Source organism: Uranotaenia lowii, chromosome 2 (assembly GCF_029784155.1).
Source record: "Uranotaenia lowii strain MFRU-FL chromosome 2, ASM2978415v1, whole genome shotgun sequence".
Classification (NCBI taxonomy): domain Eukaryota; kingdom Metazoa; phylum Arthropoda; class Insecta; order Diptera; family Culicidae; genus Uranotaenia; species Uranotaenia lowii.
The window spans coordinates 195,880,811-195,898,779 of NC_073692.1; the positions used below are offsets into that span (position 1 = coordinate 195,880,811).

At 36.7% G+C, this 17,969-nt stretch overlaps 1 protein-coding gene across 2 annotated transcripts in view; it reads left to right on the forward strand.

Annotated features, from left to right (window-relative positions):
* The first annotated feature begins 17,278 nt into the window (after positions 1-17,278).
* Positions 17,279-17,969, forward strand: part of LOC129744346 (uncharacterized) — a 45,812-nt gene continuing 45,121 nt past the window's right edge. For both annotated transcript variants that reach the window (XM_055736823.1, XM_055736824.1), the window contains exon 1: positions 17,279-17,669. The gene's annotated coding sequence lies outside the window, so the exon portion shown is untranslated. The remainder of the gene's footprint in view (positions 17,670-17,969) is intronic.

Genomic DNA, 17,969 nt, shown 5'->3' on the forward strand with positions numbered 1-17,969 from the left:
TTGGCAGATGATTGATCATTCTAATACGGTTATATGAAAAAAAAAAAAAATTTCAAATACACTGGACATCTTACCTTGCTTCCAAAATTCTACTTACCTCACAACTTGTTCTATCTTCTTTTTTTGTATTCAAATCGGAAGTAGCTCAAGTTGTTTTTACCTATGCGACTGATCCAACCTATACAATCACGCTTCCAATATACCACCCTAATTATATTTTCCTCGTCGGCATTTTTAATTTTTCCACCTTCATACAACTATAAGAATTTTTCACCATACTTCCCATGCACTTTTTTTATTCTCACCACTCACCAGGCCTCTATCTGGTGGAACCAGTCAGCCCCTTTTTCTTTTTTGCTTCTCACCCTATTTCCACCCACTTCTTTTTGAACCGCCATTTGCCCCCACAACTTTTCCTTCGGACAACTACTGCTAAGATTTTTAGATCGCAGCAAGCCGCGTTATCCACTACACTCTCTCTACCATCCGCTTCTTTCCAGCCCTCTTCCTGCCCCTTTACATTGAGGGAGAAAAAAGCTTCTAATCGACAAGTGGGCTTCTTCTTCTTTCTTCCTCTACCATCGTGGAAATACCACTCCTCATGCACTCATTTTTTAGCACATCAACCTTCTGCTACCTTTTTTGGCAACCAATTATCACAAAAACAAAACCGCAATTAGCCACGCTCAAGCATATAGCCAAACAAAATTTCTTCGCTTATATGTAGGTACGTACGTAGGTATGTACTTCTTTTTTCCTTTTGGCCCACGCAATTTTCGCCCCTTCACGCATGCGCTGGCCTATCTCAGTAGGCTGCTCTGCGCTGGACATTTTCTGCACCCAACACGCGTTGCGTCATGATTATGACGATTATTATGAAATTCTATAAACCTCTCACCACAATCACACAACACAGTTTTTATCTGTTATCTTTATTTTGGCAAATTTCAATTTCATTTAATTTGGCTTTGCGGACAATCAACTAACACTATTCTCTAAATTGTACTGCATCTGATGATGCCGGTTGAATTCATTTATTAGGCACTTTTTACTATCTTATTCCAGTAAATTCTTCAACAAATCGTATCAAATGCTCAAATTATGATTTGTATTTACACACACTAAGTAATCACATTACGCGTTAATCTCAGAACATTTCACTAATTTCGGACATATTAAAACGTATTGCTTTTCTCTCAAACTAACTGCAACCACTAAGGGAGCACGCAACAAAATCAACTGTACCGGTCGGCGTCACGCTCGCAACCTGGAAACATCCGTATTTTAGATAACAATAATCTGTAATTCTGTGAGTCAACCAAAAACTTTGTGACAGTGTTTTGAGATTTGTGTATTGATTAGTTGAGTCGTTCCCGCGACCTCACAGTGAAATTATAATAATTAAATGAAGATCTTAAATATTATGATTATCATGAGGATGATGATAGATTTATGACAAAAGGATAATTTTAAATTATTATTAAAAAATTGCGTTACAAATACTGAGCATTTTATGCCATTAATACTGCAATTGGACGAAACCTTTTCATGAATTTGATAAACTTTAAAAAATACCGGTTTTACCGGTGTTATCGGTTTTATTAATCACAAATACCGAAATACAGGATTAAAAAAAAAACGGTAAATCCGACCACCCTAAGATAAAGGCATAACGAGCATCCACTCCTTTTTTCTACATGAGTACGTATTTTCTTTAACAAATTTTCATGAGGATTTGTTTCGTTCTTCCTATAGTATTAATGTTTCACCAAAAAAGAAATATCCTTTTCATCTTTACAGAAATATTAAATAATAACCAGCTAGGTTCTCAAGTGACGAAAATATTATAATGTTTGAGCACCACCAAATAAGCTTTTATGACCTTTAAATCATCTACGCATCAATGTACGCACTGCAAAATGATTTACACATTGTTTCTCAATTATCCCCGCATAAAATTTTTGATTTTTCACTTTAATCAATTTTAAAACACGTTTATACTTAAATATGTTGACCAGGGGCGAACAGAGCACTATTAATCAAGGCAAGATGAGCGTTTTCTGCCGTATAATATAGAAACGAATTCAACTCGATGAAGTCAACTGAATAATAGTGCTACAGCTTGACTTGTTTTATCTGTTGATTTGGCCTATTGGTAAGCTGTCGTAAAGGTAATCAGTAGTCTCGAGTTCGATTCCTGTTCGAGGGGGTCATCACATCACATCATCACATACAATTCATGATTGTATTTTTTTTATTGTTACATTATACGGCTGGTAGAAACATCCGTCAAACAAAACACCAGAAACATAATGTATAAGCATGTGTAAATTCTTTGAATTCTACAAACAGACCTAGATTATTTTGTTATTGCTTTGTTTGATGAATCTACGCCTCACCGTTTAGTACAAAATGCATCGATCATGAATGATGTATAAAAAAAATCACCTTGACCAGGAATCGGGCTCGAGTCTACTGATTACCTCTCCGACACCCTACCAATAGGCCAAATCGTCAGATGAAACAAGTCAAGCTGTAGTTCTATAATTCAGTTTATTTCATTGAGTCAAATTCGTTGCTAGATTATACGGCAGAAAACGCTCATCGTGTCCTGATTAATTGTGCTTATTCTGCCCTATGGGGGTCCTCATTATGCCCCTACAATGACCGGTTTTCAGCTTTCGGCAAAAAAATTTAAAATGCATTTTGAAACGTTTTTTTTCTACTTTTTCAAGTTTCATCCAATTAGGCAATAGACTATTTGAGTGTCTGAACACGAAACAATGATGTAATTCACATATTACAGCTGTTCTCTGCATATTTGACTTAATATAGCATGGGTGGTGACACAATTATAAAATAATAAGTTTTCTTTTATTTAGGTTTTTTGCAAAGAATCCAGTCCAAAAACAATTGAACGTAAAATTCGAAAGAATCAACCTCCAGTTTAAGTTAATGAGCTTCCTGAATTCATATTTTTTTTTTATTTGTTCTATTTCATTTTCTTTTTCAACACTACTTTTAGCTACGAATCAATCATTTTATAGAACAAAAATCAATTATCAATCTGTGCAATCTTAGCTTCCGAAAAGATTTTTCTTTGTTGATTCTTTGTTGAAAATGCATTTCAGTTAACGAAGTCCTAGAAATGTAGCATTGCCTCTAAAATTTTGCATCTCTGTTTAAAGACAAACATCTTTTCAAAAACTTTGCTCAAAAATATTGTTAAATAAATCAATTTGACGTAGTTGTAAATTCTGACTCCAGGCGAGATGTGCATAGGAGTTGAATAACAAAGCATCAGTTCATGCGCGGTCCTATGTTAATCGGAGGATCTTGTAGAGGTTTTTGAAAAAAATTGTCACTAATGGGCCCGCCTACGTCTAAATTAAAACGTGCATATGGTATCCAGTTTTTTTATCTGCTTCAACTTTTTCATTTTCTTTTTAATTTTAGGAAGATGACAAAATAAAAAAAATGGTTGTAAACTAAAATATTTTAAATAATTTTTTTTTGTTGATGGCATAAAATGCATTGCCTTCACTATGCAATATATGTCATTTCATTTGTCTAATATTAATCCCTGAGGAACACCAGAGGAACTGATTGAAAATGGTGAGCAAATTATTAGTATTAACATATTCAGTAATTTGGAGTTTAATAAGTTTGTCAAATATTTTTGAAACAGATGATAAAATGTTAATTGGTCGAAAGTTTGTTATTTCGTTATTATTAGGTTTCTTAGCTATAGAAATACCTTTAACCTTTTTCCACTGATATGGAAATATGGATATTGAGATTCTCGAATTAAATATGTGTGAAAGAACGGGTAATATTTGAGGAAGAACTAAACGAATCATCTTTAGAGGAATGTTGTCAAGACCATTGGCATCTGATTTTATAGAAGAAACAGCATTCACGATTACGTAGATTTCAATGTTTCTGAACTGGTAACCTTCCGTGCTTCTAAGGAATTATAATTTCGGCACAATTTCTTTGCGTAAAATTCGAGGAGAAGTACTCATTGATCTCTGAAGCAGAGTAGTTTATAGTGTGGTTGTCAACCTGCCGTTTACTAAGTCCAAGTCTTTTAATATTGTTCCGAAATTTTTTTGATGATTGGTTTATTTCAAACAGTTTTTTTTATCGCGGTTGAGTTTAGCTTTATGAATCAAGCTTGTAACTTTATTTCGCAGTGTTTTATAAACATTTCTATTTTCAACGGTTTTTGATCTCTTCCAGGAGTGAAAAGCTAAGTTCTATTGATAATAGCTAATTGGATTTCATTATTGAACCAGGAATTCTCTCTAAATTTTCGGAATTTTAAGGGAAAATAAGTTTCATGTAGGTAAACTATGAAATCATTGAAAATTTTACCAACATTTCGGAATTATTGATGCTATAAAAGAAATTCCACGAAAAATTAGAAACATGATTGAATAAATCTTCGGTATTATAATTTTTGTAGTCTCGAAACCAGTATCCATGCTGTTTTCAAATGGTTGAGAAGTTTAATGAGGCAAATATTAAATCGTGATATCCTTTTCATTTGCTAGATAGTAAATTTTGAGGTGGACTTTATTTGCACGAAATCGTGTGATTTGTAATATTCTACAATTTTTAGAATTTTCCATGATGTTTAATCAATTGAAAGATATTGGACCTTCTTAATGTAAAAAAAAATGACGGCTCTTTTATTCACTTCAATGTTTAGAAATTTATATCACAAAAACATTTCTCAAACGACTGATCAATTTTCCAGTAGGAACTTCAGAGGCGTAGGGTTTCCATAGGCAGCCTTATTTTCTTATATTTTTTAAACATGGTATGTTTACGAAATCCAATTTTCGATTTTGTTTCATAAAATTACAAAGTAACAGAAGAAACATTGATAATAAAGACAACATTATTTTCTCAAATTCATATGCTTTAGTTTTGTAAATCATTCATGTTATAAATGATTAAAAAAGAAAGAAAATGAAGAGTCTTAATTTGTTTGGAAGAACTGCATCCAGTAACCCTATTCTTTTTCTATGTTAAAGATAACGACATTTTCTAAACGATTTCAATTGAGAAAAATCATTCTAATATCAAGATACCACAAAATAAAATTTATTCAAAAAATCGAACTTAAGGAATTGAAAATTAGCTCAAATTGAAGAAGTATAGTTTTTGAAAACTATTAAAAGTTTCATTTTCCTCTCGCGCAAGGAACCAATTTTCTTGTTTAGACATTTATTTCGGTTAGTTTTTGATAGGAAAGGAGCCTCATTTGTATTGGCTCCGGTGTGCCTATGTATTGTGCAGTAATGGGGGCACTATTTTTTTTATAATTAATTAATAGTTTGCATCAAAAATTTTCATTCATTTGAGGTAAGGTTTATGTTTTCGACCGTGGATGATATATAGAAATTTGAATTTGGCTTTTTCGGTCTTTGATGTATCATCATTTGAGTGAAAGAAATATTTCTTTGAATATGATTACTCACCTTTCCATCCACTGGAAAGATGGAAAGGGTAAATGTAACTCTCTTACATGTTTTTGCATAACCAGCTTGTTCTGGAACGAACAAATCATCATGGGCCGCACTGTAGAGTCAAAAGGGCCCAGTAATAACATGGCGATGCTGCGCGCATTAACGGCGATAAAGCGCGCCAAAATCATCGGTTTTTCCTCGGCAACGAAGAGGGTTTTCCGAAGGGTCCAGCCAAAGTCAGCCCAAGGCTCAGCCTCTTTTTCCAACCAACCATCAGTGGAGACGGTAACAAAATCGGAGGCCTGCGGGCCATAGTCAGAGGCCTGAGCGGCAAGTCAGAGGCCAGAATGGCCAAAGTCAGAGGTCCAAAAGGGACCATAGTTTGTGTCAGATGTCGATATAATTGTAATTAGTCTAAGTTGTTTGAAGTTCGGTAAAATACAGTCCACTTTTTGTAATGTTGTTTGAAAGAATGTGTGCGGTTATTTATCGAAGGAAGAAAGGTCTGATGCTATCGATCCTGCCATCAGGGGCGATCCTGAACATGGTCCTATCGAGCCAGATCATAAATCAGCGGGTAGCATCAGTAAGTACGCACGGTATGGTATGTATGAAAGTGTGAAAGAGAAAGTGTGAGAGCAATGTTATGAACTTCATCGAGCGGTTGTTTTCAAAAGAGTAGTTTTCAGTCCAACGAATTCGATTTTGGCTATGAAAGCCTTACCAAAACTGATGAGAGTATGTACGAGCACGAGAGCATATCAAATCCCAATAGTGGAATAAAATTCGTGTCTACTTTTCCGCGTCAATCATCCACCAAATAAAGTTCGTGTCCACCATATCCATCATCATTCATCGTCGTTAAATGATAATTCTCCGAATCATCTCGCCTACCTTCACATTCGCTCCTTGAATCAATTTGTTTCGCTTCATGTTAGTCAGACAAAATTCGTTTAAAGGAAAATAACAAGATCGGTACCCACAACATCACTAATCCTATCGGATTCCAAGAGTAAAACAAAATAAAATAATAAAAAGAAATGACATTTTGAAATCTACCACAATGTGCTATAATTTGTAAACCATGGTTCATCAAAGTTGTTCTAAAGTGTTAAGCAACTGCTGAAAGTATTTCAATTCAGTTTCATCAAAAATGATAATTCAAGAAAAAGTGTATTACACGTGCTCGCAGAGGTTATTGGATACTCTAAACTAGATGAATTCGTTTTATTGTCCAGAAAAATATCATTTAAATAAGATTCATAAGGATTCTTGTCTTGAAACATCCACAATCTTTGAACGCTTCACCACAGATTTACAGAATCCATCTTTGAATACTATAAAATGATGGAACAGAATGGAAAACGATATTGCAGAGAAATGTCAATAACAAAAATGAAATGGTAAGAAAGAACGATGAAAAAACGGTGTGCTTTCAGTGATTTCGGATGGTGAAACGCGAGTTGTTATTATTGGTCCAAAGGTTGTTTGGTGTACCGTGTATGGACGATAGATTCTCCCCTGCAAGTGTCAGTCATTTTTTCACTTTGGACAGATGATTGGATTATAGCCACTTTAACTCGTGCAGCATTAATCAGCCGGATCAAAAAGATACGAAAATACCAACATGTTCCGAAACAGTCATTGATCTGGGCTAGCATTGCGCGGAAATATCATCGTGATTGCTAGAAAAACGAGCACTGGGAATGAAATCAGGTAAAGCCTTGTAGTATCTTTGAATTTTATGCATTTCACCACGCAAAACATCCTACATTAGTTAAATTCGAAGTTCTTCATAAGATATTCCAGCGAACTTCTGTAACTTTATCAGAACTCCAGCATTTTATTGGAGGAAACAAATCAGATATGTTTTTTTTTCGGATACAAAAAGTGCATAATGCAATATTCTTCTAATCTAAGATTATGCCACTTTATCATTCGCGATAACACTGCTTGCAGTCAAAAATTGGTTTCAGCTAAACGAAAAGCATTCATATTCATGGGATAAATGGTTCATGATTTGAACAGGATCCTGCTCAGTAAATCTTGTGTGGTTTAATATCCAGGTCTCCTCCGAGTACATCTTCCTACTATTGGAATCCTTGTCGTGGATATTAAAAGAACAGTTGTGTTACGTGAAAACGAAATTTCTCCCAAAACAAACTCCGTCTCTTCCTTCATCACACTTGGAATTGAGAGTTCATTCAGCTTTTGGACGTACCTTTGTTTCATGTAATTTCAAGGCTATTTCTATTGTATCGTGTAACGAGTAAATGTACATCCATTCTATCTCCCAGCTGAATAATGTGTCGGTTATGTCTAAGTTTAAAGGGGCGTGAGCCAGGTTCGCCTAAATTACACAAGAGCAACATTTTTGGATATATTTTTTTTACTTTTCCTTCCCTTACGTCTATTCGCTCATTCAGAAAATCATTCAGAACGCTTATACGCTAATTCAACAATCAGACAGTCATTCATAATTTTCGGAAAACGGTTGGGTTCAAGTCAGTAAACGGTCAGAAAATCATTCAGTATAGAGGGGCCTGAACACAGTAAATCAGGTGCGCCTCGAATAAGTCAGCAAACCATTCAGACTATCAGAACACCATTCAGTATAGAGGAGCCTGAGCACAGCGGATCAGGTTCACCTCGAAAATGTCAGAAAATCATTCAGTTTTTTGTGAGTCAAATGGATTCATATTGGGTATCAGTCGGCAAGCCATTCAGATTTTTCAGGAACCAGTTGGGTTCAAATCGTTCTGAAAATCATTCGGAGACACAGTCAGTCATTTGGAAATCGGTCAGCAAATCATTCAGATATTCACTTTGTAATACACTTACAATTTACACTGGGCATCATTGGGGGAAAAATCATAAAGGGAACCAAACGGGGTTCCATTCGGTAATAATTTGATTCGGAAAATCAATCATTTGGTCATCAATCGGTATTTACATTCGCAAATGGTCGGAGTAGGCGTTGGAATTCGTTTTTCGGTTAACCTGATCGCGGGATCAGGACATTTATGTGACGGTTTTATTTCTTTGCTGTGTCATTTCTGCTGCAATCGGGCATGGCTATACCAGGGCTTTCCAGCGCCCCTCCGAACACACAAATTACTTCCGGAAGTTTTTTGTGCAGTCACTCCGCCATCAGGAGTTATCGGGAATCCAAGGGATTCAATTATTCGGTATCAGTCGGTTATATCATTCGGTACACTTCAGAGTTGCGTTGGATTTCGGTTTTCGGATAGTCTGATCGACGGGATCAGGACTAGCATTTGGCGGTTTCTCATCAAGAATCATCCTGGATTAAGTACCAGGACTCTCTAACGCAACTCTGCATCACACATACACTCACACACACAATCAATCAATCGGAATGAAGCTAGCGGAGTATGAGTCAGTGATGATACGGTTTGACTTTGGTCAGAAGTCACTTGGACATGTGTCAGTTTTTTTTGGAGTCTGATTTTGTCAGAGAATATTTGGTATTTTGTCGGAAATCCATTAAGCTACCCAGTCAGCAATCCATTCAGAAAACCTGTCAGAAATGAGTCGGAATGAAATATTTGTTTGAGTCAGCTTTTATGTTATTTGTATGTCAGTTTTTTAAATTTTGGGTATGTGTCGGAAGAGCTTGGGAACTGGTATGTTCCGCTCATGTCTGATATTGGTGGTCAGAAAGATTGGAATTAGAACATTCAGCTCAGTATCAACAGTCTGAAGCAAGTCAGCAAATGGATCGGAATCAGAGCGGTGATCCTGGTCACGGGCATCAGATCAGCGCCCCGAATTAAAGCTAAGTATTTTGAAATGTCACCAACAAACAAGAAAAGTGATTTTTCCGTTCCCAAGCACTTAGGCACCTACCAGAACTACAACTGGACGAAGGCAGACAACCAGACAGGTTGCAAAAGTGGCAAGAGTCGGCATCCAAACTCCGAGGTCAATGTGGGTCAACGGCGGGCGGCCATCATACAACGAGCACACGGGGTCGTAGTCATCGGTGCGACCAGGTTCAATGCGGTACAAGGCCAAAGTACACCAACAGCAAAGGGTCCAAACCGTCGACAATTTCGAAATGCGTACGTTCCGTCGCCTTTCAAGGCGGGCGGCATGTTCTGGAACGAACAAATCATCATGGGCCGCACTGTAGAGTCAAAAGGGCCCAGTAATAACATGGCGATGCTGCGCGCATTAACGGCGATAAAGCGCGCCAAAATCATCGGTTTTTCCTCGGCAACGAAGAGGGTTTTCCGAAGGGTCCAGCCAAAGTCAGCCCAAGGCTCGGCCTCTTTTTCCAACCAACCATCAGTGGAGACGGTAACAAAATCGGAGGCCTGCGGGCCATAGTCAGAGGCCTGAGCGGCAAGTCAGAGGCCAGAATGGCCAAAGTCAGAGGTCCAAAAGGGACCATAGTTTGTGTCAGATGTCGATATAATTGTAATTAGTCTAAGTTGTTTGAAGTTCGGTAAAATACAGTCCACTTTTTGTAATGTTGTTTGAAAGAATGTGTGCGGTTATTTATCGAAGGAAGAAAGGTCTGATGCTATCGATCCTGCCATCAGGGGCGATCCTGAACACAGCTAACCAAGCAAATGAAACCAAATTTTGAAAGTTATGGTATTTCAATACGAGAAATATTTCTAAAATTATTATAAACCATTATTTTCTTGCAGTAGAAGCATAGGATTCACGATATCGGAAGGGAGTAGAAGGGCTTCATTTCAATTTTTTGTATAATTCATCTAACAAATGGACAAAATTTGACATGGAAAACTATTTTTATGTGATTCTTTGATTATTTGAGACACCACCCTTCTTCCAGTGAGCAGGAACATAGGAAGAGGGGAGGATGGCCCAATAAAATTTTGTTAGCATACGCTCTCATTTTATGTTGACAAAGCCAGCAAATGGATTCAAGTTTAACATGGAAAGGTATTTTAGCACGAGATATGTTTCCACGATTGTTATAGACCCTTACGCTCTGCATTGTGTAGAGGGTAGGAAAGGAACGGGTTCCATATAAATTTGTTGTACAGCTTAAAACTTATTAACGAAAGGGATTGAGTTTGATATGAAAGGATTTCTGCCGGATTTCGGCGGTATCGAGAAAAATCCAGAAAAGTACCGGTTGGAGACCCAAAACGGCTGAAAATCAAATATTTTAACAAAATTAAAATGGTAAATTGTTCAAGAAGTCTTAGTGGATTCAATAGTGAATTAAAGTTTGAATAAAAGTTAAGATTATTGATACTGTCGAGGGCTCAGGATTGCAGTGGGTGATTCCCAGACATTAAATGATGCGAACACTAGCTCCCAAATTTTCGGGTAAGTTTTCATGTTCACTTTTGCTGCTCTTTCTAGGGTCCAAAATTAACACACTTTTATTTAGACTTTAAAGACTTTTACGAACTTTAATAACTAGACTTATAATTTATTTCTAAACACTTAACAATTAGACAAATATAATTTTGAGACACTGTTCGGCCTGGCCGTCTAGTCGTCGCGCTGGAACAATCAGAAGTGATGGAGAATGGCGATCCAAAATCCAAGCCAAGCTTTCTTTTTGCTGGTGAAGAAAGCGTCCTTTCTTCCGCCAAACAATTCGCTGCTTGCATAACAATAATTTCAATGGGTTGAAATAATTCACGCGCCACGCGCGCCTTCGCGTACTGCGCCGTGTCGAATCTCGATGCCTCGCTCGCTGCTCGATTACCACGCCTCAACAGATACCATGAAGTGAGTGGAATGTGGAAGGGTTATTCAAGCTCAATCTGAGACTATGGATGGAGGAAGTGTTAAAAAAAGTTAAATTTCTCTGACTGGTTCTTCTAGCCGACTGATAAATAGGTCTGACTTCATTTCTACAAGGTAGGAAAGCTTCCCGCCGGTAAAATAAACAAAATACGGTGGTCAAATAGTGCGCAAAATATCTGGACTGTTTGTTGGTCGATATTTTGAAAACTTGTGTAATGGAACGGTCAACTGGCAGGTTTCCAACCAAAAAAATTTCGTTGTCAAGTCTCGCCTATATTTTCCGGATATAACCAAGGAGAAAAAAATGAAGAATTTAATGACTAGTACTTGAGGAGGCTAACGATCTGTGGAAACTGCATATCACTCAGTGTTTCATAATGATTGACGCGATGAATGGCTAAATATCTTAACAAAACTGCCTCCAAATGCGACCGTTTTCTCTGCAAATCACTTCAATAGGTCCCACAAAGTAATCTTATTAAGTCGGATCTAGAATCGTGCTATTAGGCAAAATTTGTGGTGGAGTTATAAAATTGTCATATATGTTGTTTTTGTAACAGAGAAAGACAATCGGCTAGATTTGTCATAACTACGACCAAATTCAATGTTTTGAGTTATTTGGAAGATCATGCTTCAGGACACAGAAAACGTTATCAAAAACAGCCTTGATTTGAAATAAGGGTGCTTCATAGTATGAATTATAGATGGCACGCGTGTTGCCCAAAAATTAAAGTCATAAAACTTCTTCATTGGACGCTATCTTCACACTCACTTGGTAGAACATTATAAAAATTTGTATATGTAAACTTTACCTTACTAAGTAGCTTCGCTGAGAATTTCATCAATTTCCATCCATGCATTCAAAAGTTATTTACAAAACAAAGTGTGGCATTTTTTTTTCGAATACACTCCTTATCAAACAAATGGAGCCAAATGTGGCATGAACCTTTTTTCAGATACTCAAAATGCTTCTATGGTAAGAGATTGTTAGCCCTTCCCGCAAAAGAAAGGGGAGAAGGTAGAGAATTTACATCATTTAATTAATTAAAGAACTTATGACGAAACAGATTGGAAATTTAAATTAAGATATCTAGTTTCAGAAAATTAGTTCAACTCTTCTTTGTATTGAAGTTCGAAACTCCAGCTGCATTTCTCATTCTAAAGCGATTGCTTCTGATTTATATTGTAATTTGATTTAAAATAATGCAAACTAAGCAATCAAGATTTAAATATTTATAAGAAAATTTTATTTTGAAATCTACTATTTTCTAAAAGCTATCGATCTTCGTCTATAATTCTTTTTTATTTTCACATTTCCCTTTCTATCTTCTTTTTTTTTTAAAAAAAAGGTCCTAAGCTAAGAAAACGATTGTAAAAACAAAAACGAGTTTGGCTCCTTAAAACATAATCGTATGAGCCGTTTCAAATAAAGAATTATAAAAAAAAGAAAATTTTATGTAGGACATATGTTTAAAAGGTGTAGCAAAGCACACCGGGTTAGCTAGTTTCAGATATTTCAGAATTAAAACTCGGATCTTGGAATGCATGCAATTTAAGAAGAGGAGGAGGAGCAGTGTACTACAGCACCCTCCATCTCCACCATTTGCTTTGATGTTTATTCACCAGATATTTGATGACTGATTTTAGAAAATTTGGAACAAATCAAACTGGACAGAAGAGTTGTCGTAGTCTGGGATAAAACCACGAGTTCTAGAGTACGAAGAAGGATTGACTTGCATTGACATGAAGACTTGGTTTAAAGACATAAATCTGATCTGAAGATTTTGCTCAAGTAGCTTTTCAAAATTTACGATCCCCAATGGGTTCATGACCTTTTACCTGATCAGAATCCGAAGTGATAGTAAATAAAGTCGATCTTTTAAGGCTCAGGGCATACGGAGACCACAATATTAAATACGCTCGAGTTTAATCAGGTGTGTTTTGGCAGCTGATTGGAAACAGATACTGCCATACTCGATCACTGAATTTGCTGGATCGCATTCGTTATTTAACACGTTCTTCGTCACGCTTATTTTGGTAGTTTTACTAGCCGGGCCCAAAGAAATTCTCGGAGCGATTAAGAAAAGATGGAGAACAGATTTGGAATGTGTGACTAAACTGAGCGACTAGTTTGAGTAAGGGAGCGTCACAATTTTTTGATGTGACGGGGCCTCCCAGGAAATACACCCGTCACCCGAATATCCCAATTAACAATTTAAGCTTTATTATGGTCAGCAAAATATCGTTTGGACTATCACATTAATCTTCATGAAAAGCTAAAGCGCATTCTATAACATCACCTGGACTCTAATAAAGCCAAAATCAGGCTATTTGGCCCTACCCTAGAAACGTCACCAAGACGTATAATTGTTGGTCATCAATGTTGGTCACCAATGCTTTTAAAAAGCTATTATTAAACATGTTAGAAATTTTTGTTTTTTTCGGTTCTGTCAGTTCTCGGAGTTTTTTTTTATTTTTTCCAGCAACCATAATGGTTGATGAATGATGATTGCATTATTCAGATATGATCTGTTAAAATTAATAGCTAAAAAAAACAATGTTTTAACCATATATTGAGCGTCTTTTCTACTGCCAGTCAAGATTTTAGGTAAAATGTATATGAAAAAGTATCTTAAAATAAATGCGCCTCGTCAAATCTGATGGTCAACCATGATGGAATTGATGGAAAAAGGCGTGAAAAAATATTTTCCAATGCTTGCATTGTGAATCCATCAACATGGCGTCATTTTGTGTCCTTCGATTTTGCAACCAACATGGCGTGAGTCAATTCATAGTTTTATTATGGTTTAATGATGACCTTTAAAAAAGCTACGATTTGACGTTTCTTTCGCAAGCCAACCAATTACACGCTAAGGTTGAGTACCTCATTTCTGAGTTGTTAATCATTAGTACAGTAAATGAGGACCCGTGGAATAAATCATGAGTTGAAGTCAAACTTCGTTGTCTGACGCCATCTTGAAATCCAAGATGGCGGCTTCCGCTGAACTTTAAAATGGTGTAAATGACTTGAAATCGCATAAAACTCCAACAAAATGGGTATCGGGTGAAAGGGCTAAACGAGTAGAAGTTGAATTTCACTATCAGACGCCATCTTGAAATCCAAGAAGGCGGCATCCGCTCAACTTTTAATGCTTAATGCTGACAAAAGGTCGCATTAAACCACCACTATACGGGTATTGGGTGAAAGGGCTAAACTAGAAGTCGATTTTTTTTTCTTTCCGACGCCATCTTGAAATCCAAGATGGCAGCTTCCACTGAATTTAAAATACTGTTAATCAATAAAAATCGCTTGAACACAACTTTTTTTCACGTAATACTACATTAAAACTACTATTTTAAGACAATTTAGATCATTTTAAATCACTTTTATTATTTTTTCATTATGTTTCTAATGCATTTAGCACTTTTCTTGTTTTGTTTATAGTTTTTGTTTTTTTGCCATTTTTGTAATTCTATTTATCCCATCATGCTATTATGTTTAAATTGTATTGGCCTTATTCTAACGAAAACTATAAGGCTATGTTGTTTCTGTTAACTGTCTGATTTAGGCACATGTGCCAAATTCGATGTTGCCAAAATCGAATGTTGCCAAAAACGAACAGGGTCTGTATTGTGGTGGTTTTTGTGGGATTTTCAGTCACTTACAGATTTTCAGAGAAACGCGAATAGAGATATTTGACTTCTATCATTTAGCCTTAGCACCCAATACAATATATTTGGGAGTTTCATGCTATTTTCATTCATTTACAGTATTTTTAAGTTCGCTGAAGCCACCATCCTGGATTTCAAGATAGCGTCAGAATGCAAAAATAAACTTTTTATAACCTATCCCAATTGACAAACACCCATATTTTGGAGGTTTCATGCGATATTCAATGATTTAGAGCATTTTTAAAGTTTATAGAAAGCTGCCATCTTGGATTTCAAGATGGTGTAAGATAGCAATATTCGACTTCTACTCGTTAAGCCCTTCCACCCACTACCTCCTGGGTTGCATGTCATTTTAAGTCATTCACTACATTTTAAAGTTTAGCGGAAGCCGCCATCTTGGATTTCAAGATGGCGTCAGATAGCGAAATTCAACTTCTACCGGTTGATTTCTTTCAACTTACAGTTCTTTCAACTTACAGTACAGTAGTTTTTCGATTTTATCACTGCTCTATTTTCCAATACTCGCTCAACTCACGCTCCATTTTATCACGGATATTGTTTCGATTTTATCACGTTGTTTTTGGTAATCATTTAAAAATCATATGCCGTTTTTCTATTTTAGTTTCAAGTTTCGCCAAAATTCACGGTTTTACCATTATCACGGTGAATAAAGCGTGATAAAATCGAAAAACTACTGTATAGGTTTTATGCGATTTTCAGTCATTTACAGTATTTTCAAGTTGAGTGGTAGCCGCCATCTTGGATTTAAGATGGCGACGGGCAACGAAATTTGACTTCTACTCGTTTATTACTTTCAACTAATAACCATATTGTGAAGGTTTCACGATATTTTCAGTAATTTACAGCTTTGAAAATAAAAGCGGAAGCCGCCATCTTGAATTAATGATGGCATCAAGCAACAATTTTTTTCCTACTATTTGGGCTCTTTCACTCAATACTCATATTGTAAAGATATTCATATCACTTTCGGTGATTTCAAATTTTCAAAGATGTATTTTTTTAATTTTAACTCAAAACCAACACGCATAACTTACCAAAAATGTGTAAAAATGGGAGTTCCAATTCAAATATGTGCTATCTAATCTGAGCGTGTCTTGTTTTGACATCTTGATCGAGAACTGTCACTAAGTTTTATGGCGGTTTAATAATCATGCACTGAGTGCTATTATAGAACATGCAAAAGAAAGCTTGGAGCAAACTTCTAGGTTTGTGTTTTATTATAGTTTAAAAAGAGCATTCATAACTCTTTCAAAATAACTAAAACAGCATGTTTAATAAAAATTTTATTAGCGTTTTCAAAACCATTTGAAAACATATGGTCGAAAAAAAATTATAAGCATTCTGCATGACCATAATAAAACCGCCATAAAACGAGCTGCACAAAAAAATGCCATAATTAAACCATAATAAAACTTCCTAATGCTAGTTGGCATAATCTGTGTTACTTGGGATGGGTCCCATAACGACAAATGTGTTAAGAAGATACACAATATTTTTCTAAACATGGGCCCACAGTTTTCCAACACATCTTCTTGCTCGTTCTCAAAGTGGGTGTGGCTGGAAAGCAAAATCGGTAACATCAAAAGAGAATGTCGATACATATTGAGCAATTCGGCGTCAAATGCTTCACTTATTTACATATTGAGCAAATCGGCGTCAAATGCTTCACTTATTTACATATTTCTGCGTCAACATACTATAACAGAGTCCAATGTCGATACCGACGGATAAACGGAGAAAAAAAGAAACAAATATGTGTTGATTGCTTGATGTTTGAATCATTTCACTACGCTTTACGGTAAAAAAATATTTGCATTTTCCCACGAATAGTTTTCTTCAAAGAAGGTACTATTCTTCAAATCTTAATAAGCATGGCTTACGCGGAAAATTCGCGGTTCGCTTAGATGGGCCATATTAGAGAATGTTCCACTACTAGTTTTTACTGTGCACCCACCATCAACTGTTTCGATCCAAACAACCAAATGCCGGCATAACGGATGGAAGGACTTCCTGTCTCTCTGCTGGTTAAAAACACATTCACGGCCGCACCTTCTTCTTCCGGCCTTCCGGCGCACCCTCCAAGAAGGGGCAGAAGCGGCCCCTAGACTCATCAATGCATTCCAAACAATCGACAACAGTCGACAAATTTCCTCTGGAGAATCCTTCTCTAAGACGGTGGCATTATCAAAACATTCGCAAAACATCACGAACAGCCGTATGGCCGGAACGGATTCTGCGCCCTAGGACGTAAACAGTGAAGTTCCGTCTTGCTCTGGTGGAAAGGCCATCGCATTCGCACAAATCCGTGTCGCTGGAGGATATCCGACCAGACCAGGATCCTTGCCACCACAAAGGCGACGGCGACGAGTTATATCATACCCTTCGCCAGGACCAGTCGCAGAACACACGTCAAAACACGTCGTCGGTCGTCGGGATTTTTCTTGTAGGCTGCGTAGGGGATCAGTTTTCCAGCTCAGGGGAACACACATTTTCATACAAAAATATGGCCGTCGCTGGCAATGTTCGGTTGCTGGACATGGCACGGTCTTTTTGGAAGTGTAGTTTTTTCGGATGAAAAGTGATTTTAGTGTTTATTGTGCAAGAGGAAAGATTGAAGAAAAGTGTGCAAGCTGTTTGGATAAAAAGTTGTTGGATTACCTGGGTGGGATTGAAATTTTGGAGTTTTCCGCTGGAAGTGTTTTTACGGATCGCTTACGCCCATTTTTCTCCAGGATGTTGGTAAGTTGGAAGGAATTTAATCCAACTAGAGGTATCAGTAGCTGAAACCCTCATCAAAAATAAAAATTCTAAGCTTCAAATGAATGTTGCGAAACGCATGATAGTACCTAGTTAGAGTGTGGTTTCATGGTAAACTTTTAATCGATATTGTGGTGGAGATTTTTTTTTTGTGAGAAGGCGAAAGTTAAATTGGGTCCACAAACCCCGGCCTTGGTTGGCATGTGCCCTCATAATCGAGGAGGGTGAACATATTTAATGTCAGTTATTAAATACCGATGCTTAAATATTCATAACCGGATT